Genomic DNA, 5,000 nt, shown 5'->3' with positions numbered 1-5,000 from the left:
TCTATGAAAATAGGGCGACACCACATGCAATACCGCCATCTATGCGCATCTGACAACACTACGTCCGCACCACAAAACATACCGCCATCTGTAGGTCTCCCGCAACATGACCTCCTCCAACGACGATACCGCCATCTATGCGACGCCAAGCCGATTAAGACAGCGATGGCGCCACAGTGCCCGCCTTTCGACGCCACCCACAAAGCCTGCAGCCTCTGTCGACCATAGCACCCAATCTCCAGTGGCTCTGCCGCACGAAGCCGTGGACCGGCAATGACTCCACCCGCACCCGTTCGTGCACCACCCCAACCGCCAAACGCGCACCTCCAGCGGATGAACGGCGGACGTTTCCCGCACTCGTAAAGTGCAATCCACCCCTATAACGTGCGTTTCATGAAGAGTTATTGCCAATATGCGACATTCCCGCTGTCCCTATACATGAGCCGCGACCTGTACCACTTACGAGCGAGAGACGCGATCGCGTTGCTCACTGTACGGCGTCCGATACCGAGCCATCAGCATGTCGGTCCCCATGCGCGTTGCACTCGCACTCGCAGTCGCAAAAACGTGGGGCAAATATATTACGCGGAAGAGTTATAACAGACCGAGCCCCACTGCATGAGGGGAGTCTTTGTCACTAATGTACACAGATGGAACATTTTGGACTGGAACCAGATTACCCGTACACACGGCGCTGATTAGTAATCAATGCAGAGCCATCAAACTACAGAATATATATACAACTGTCCGTATACATGCTGAAAGAGTCTGCCCACAATGGGAACCACACGTCAGCCAGCCACTCTGATCACGCACCACTCTCTGCTTCTAACGGGCGCACATACAATATGTAAGCACCAGCATGGAACAACATCCAGTGCATCCTCTCCGCCACATTACACAATCCACACTATCACAACCAGACCAGGAGGTCCATGCGGAAAATACAATATCCCACCCTTTCGACATCCACCATTGCGCAGATCAGGCACCAACACCCACACATGTCCTATACAACGGTGCACCCAACATCACAATAGTACCTCCTGTCACAGCGCACAAACAATGACATGAGTCAAAGACACAGGTCTGACACAAGCATAGAATTGGAGCGCCGCCTCTAATAAGCCAAAGGTGCATCCTGACGTGACAAATCTGATCATGTCACAAGCATTCACTTACTATAATCACTATCAACGAACCTGCCGCCCCCGCCCCCCCCCTACACCTTTCCTTACAACAACGTGTAACCTAACCTAACCTAACCTATGTTGTACCTTAACCTAACCTATGTTGTACCTTAACCTAACCTATGTTGTACCTTAACCTAACCTATGTTGTACCTTAACCTAACCTATGTTGTGCCTTAACCTAACCTATGTTGTGCCTTAACCTAACCTATGTTGTGCCTTAACCTAACCTATGTTGTGCCTTAACCTAACCTATGTTGTGCCTTAACCTAACCTATGTTGTGCCTTAACCTAACCTATGTTGTGCCTTAACCTAACCTATGTTGTGCCTTAACCTAACCTATGTTGTGCCTTAACCTAACCTATGTTGTGCCTTAACCTAACCTATGTTGTGCCTTAACCTAACCTATGTTGTGCCTTAACCTAACCCATGTTGTGCCTTAACCTAACCCATGTTGTGCCTTAACCTAACCCATGTTGTGCCTTAACCTAACCCATGCTGTGCCTTAACCTAACCCATGTTGTGCCTTAACCTAACCCATGTTGTGCCTTAACCTAACCCATGTTGTGCCTTAACCTAACCCATGTTGTGCCTTAACCTAACCCATGTTGTGCCTTAACCTAACCCATGTTGTGCCTTAACCTAACCTATGTTGTGCCTTAACCTAACCTATGTTGTGCCTTAACCTAACCCATGTTGTGCCTTAACCTAACCCATGTTGTGCCTTAACCTAACCCATGTTGTGCCTTAACCTAACCCATGTTGTGCCTTAACCTAACCCATGTTGTGCCTTAACCTAACCCATGTTGTGCCTTAACCTAACCCATGTTGTGCCTTAACCTAACCCATGTTGTGCCTTAACCTAACCCATGTTGTGCCTTAACCTAACCCATGTTGTGCCTTAACCTAACCCATGTTGTGCCTTAACCTAACCCATGTTGTGCCTTAACCTAACCCATGTTGTGCCTTAACCTAACCCATGTTGTGCCTTAACCTAACCCATGTTGTGCCTTAACCTAACCCATGTCGTGCCTTAACCTAACCCACGTCGTGCCTTAACCTAACCCACGTTGTCGCCTAACGTAACCCACGTTGTCGCCTAAACCTGCTCTGTAATTGTTATACGACTCGTTCAATTAGTGTAGTGTTGCCCACCCGCAACCCTCGCAATATAGTTCGCTACTCGCACTCCCCGCTCCCCTGTGTATCGCTTCATGTTAAACACCTTGCAAGTCTTGCTCACTTTCCACATGCTCCTGCTGTACACTGTAATGTGGATGGCAGCAGGACGTACATGCCGCCCCTCCCCACGTCCCCACCTTGCCCCCTGCCTTCGCAAGCTGGTTGGTGAGAACTTTGCATGTTCAATGCCCTCCGCATGCGACGTACTCAGGCTACGTTGTGGTGCGGCCTGTGTCAACTGTCCGCTAATGTCGTACGCGTAAACCACAATCTGTACTGCACATTCGTCCTTATGTACTGAATGATACATCGTGGCACATGTGTGACCGTACAACGACTGCGCCCAAAAACGGCGGACCATACAGTGCAAATATTGTGCACGCAGCTACGTGTCGTCTCCCTATGAGAGCTGGATTGCAGTGTGGTACGCCATAGAGACGTGTGGGAGGAACGGACGCCGTGGATGGCGATCAGCATGAGCTGTCTGTTGATGTATTCGGACCTAGTCGTCTCTCCTCACACACCGTGATGGCATGGTGCACCGCGTTCCATATCTGCGACATGCTACAGAGGCCGGTTGACAGTCGTTCGAGCAATGGACATCGCATACGTACGGGGGCCACCTTCCACGTATTGTCTAGGCGTGCACATTTTGTTGCGTGTATGTGGGCAGACGTAGTGTGGCGTGACACCTGACACAGGCATGCAATAATCGTGGAAGTTGCAAATGGCGATGGACGCCTGCGTTTTCTGGTGAAGTTACGCAAATGAACAAATGGTAACCTGTTGTGGTGCGGTTGTTCTCGCTAGGGGTGAATCGGTGATGGCGACGATAGGTTGAGGTACTAACCGGTTGTTCCAGCGATACCCACCATGCCGACGAAACTGAACGGCATCTGGGTGTGAAGCGATACGCGGCGGTGGCTGGGTGGGACCGTCCCCGGCCGGTGAGGGGGCGCCTCCCGGCGTGCTGGCCGCGCGGTGCGTGGGCGCACGCGCTACAGCCGGCTGGTGGGGGCGGCCAGTGGCAGGCGCGCCGGCCGACGGACGCGGCAGGCGTCGCAGCTGCGCGCCGGCGCACCCTGCGCGCGGCGCCGTGCGGCCAAAGTAGGTCCTCGCGGGCCCGGTGCGAAGCGCGGTGGACATCTTCAGTGTGCTGGTCCGATTGAGGACTGTGTGCGTTGAGGATGCGCTGCCGCCCGGCGCTCGGCGCCGCGACGCCGTCTGCTGCTCGGTCGCCCCAGCGGTTCTCGCTGGTGGTTTGTATCGCAGCTGTGCGGATGTGTTGGCGCGTGCGCTGTGCTGGGAGAGTTCGCTTCGGCACCCAAGTGGGGCTTTTGTCCTTCTGTGGCGCTGGCGTTGGAGCTGCCGGTCACCGTAGGTGGCGCGTGTTGTCTCCCGCCGGCAATGCCACGACAGCACGCTCCCGGGCCTCTGTCGGCAGCGGCAAGCTCAGTTGGGAGCACGGGTGGTCGCACCGAAAGCGTCTACTCGCCTAACTCCGGGCGATTGCGCCTCTCTCGAACCCGACCAAGTACTTGGGACGGCGCTGCGCGCCGCCGGGACCTGAGAGGGTTTCGAGGTGTATTGTGCAGGGGAGCTCAGCCTCCTCCTGTTTGCAGAATGATTGAGCGGACGCTTGCGTGTTCGCGCGGGCCCCCGGGACACACTCCCGGGCGGCCGGCTGCTCAGCTCTAGTTGACGCAGCTCCCTGGTTGATCCTGCCAGTAGTCATATGCTTGTCTCAAAGATTAAGCCATGCATGTCTCAGTACAAGCCGCATTAAGGTGAAACCGCGAATGGCTCATTAAATCAGTTATGGTTCCTTAGATCGTACCCACGTTACTTGGATAACTGTGGTAATTCTAGAGCTAATACATGCAAACAGAGTCCCGACCAGAGATGGAAGGGACGCTTTTATTAGATCAAAACCAATCGGTCGGCTCGTCCGGTCCGTTTGCCTTGGTGACTCTGAATAACTTTGGGCTGATCGCACGGTCCTCGTACCGGCGACGCATCTTTCAAATGTCTGCCTTATCAACTGTCGATGGTAGGTTCTGCGCCTACCATGGTTGTAACGGGTAACGGGGAATCAGGGTTCGATTCCGGAGAGGGAGCCTGAGAAACGGCTACCACATCCAAGGAAGGCAGCAGGCGCGCAAATTACCCACTCCCGGCACGGGAGGTAGTGACGAAAAATAACGATACGGGACTCATCCGAGGCCCCGTAATCGGAATGAGTACACTTTAAATCCTTTAACGAGTATCTATTGGAGGGCAAGTCTGGTGCCAGCAGCCGCGGTAATTCCAGCTCCAATAGCGTATATTAAAGTTGTTGCGGTTAAAAAGCTCGTAGTTGGATTTGTGTCCCACGCTGTTGGTTCACCGCCCGTCGGTGTTTAACTGGCATGTATCGTGGGACGTCCTGCCGGTGGGGCGAGCCGAAGGCGTGCGACCGCCCCGTGCGTGCTCGTGCGTCCCGAGGCGGACCCCGTTGAAATCCTACCAGGGTGCTCTTTATTGAGTGTCTCGGTGGGCCGGCACGTTTACTTTGAACAAATTAGAGTGCTTAAAGCAGGCAAGCCCGCCTGAATACTGTGTGCATGGAATAATGGAATAGGACCTCG

The 5,000-nt window shown here is 53.7% G+C and overlaps 1 non-coding gene across 1 annotated transcript in view; it reads left to right on the top strand.

The window, feature by feature from the left end:
- Positions 1–4,081: 4,081 nt before the first annotated feature.
- LOC124731702 overlaps positions 4,082–5,000 on the top strand; it is a 1,908-nt gene continuing 989 nt past the window's right edge. Inside the window, exon 1 of the ribosomal RNA XR_007008435.1 lies at positions 4,082–5,000. This exon is cut by the window's right edge and continues 989 nt beyond it. This is a non-coding gene — a ribosomal RNA (small subunit ribosomal RNA).

Source organism: Schistocerca piceifrons, unplaced genomic scaffold (assembly GCF_021461385.2).
Source record: "Schistocerca piceifrons isolate TAMUIC-IGC-003096 unplaced genomic scaffold, iqSchPice1.1 HiC_scaffold_13, whole genome shotgun sequence".
In the NCBI taxonomy this organism is placed as follows: domain Eukaryota; kingdom Metazoa; phylum Arthropoda; class Insecta; order Orthoptera; family Acrididae; genus Schistocerca; species Schistocerca piceifrons.
Note: the sequence above shows the minus strand (reverse complement) of the source record. Positions and strands in the feature narration are given on the sequence as shown.